At 26.8% G+C, this 362-nt stretch overlaps 1 pseudogene; it reads right to left on the reverse strand.

Annotated features, from left to right (window-relative positions):
• LOC107706798 (N-acetylglucosamine-6-sulfatase-like) overlaps nucleotides 1–362 on the reverse strand; it is a 14,032-nt pseudogene that overhangs the window by 10,032 nt on the left and 3,638 nt on the right.

Consider the following 362-nt stretch of genomic DNA (forward strand, 5'->3'; position numbering starts at 1 on the left):
TATAATTTTGGGTAAAATGTGACCTGGACATGTTTTAGTGAACAACTGGAGATTTTTTGCATTGCAACATTATTTTTTTATGACAATTAAGCACGTTTTCGTCAACCAGTTGTCATTACTATAATGCAAAAAAATATATAAAATATATATTATATTTAAATAGTGAAGTATTTATATATGTTTGCATTTGTTGTACTACTGCAGATAAAAAAAAATGTATTGTATTGAATCATGGTAATCAGAAAACACAAAAAATATTCTATTCTATTCTATTCTTGAATTTGAGGTAACCAGGACAGGAAAGTAACTGAAAAGGAACATAAACATTAGCAGTATTTCAAACTTCTCAAACCTGTAGGTAT

Source organism: Sinocyclocheilus rhinocerous, unplaced genomic scaffold (genome assembly GCF_001515625.1).
Source record: "Sinocyclocheilus rhinocerous isolate Xijiao unplaced genomic scaffold, SAMN03320098_v1.1 scaffold864, whole genome shotgun sequence".
Lineage (NCBI taxonomy): Eukaryota > Metazoa > Chordata > Actinopteri > Cypriniformes > Cyprinidae > Sinocyclocheilus > Sinocyclocheilus rhinocerous.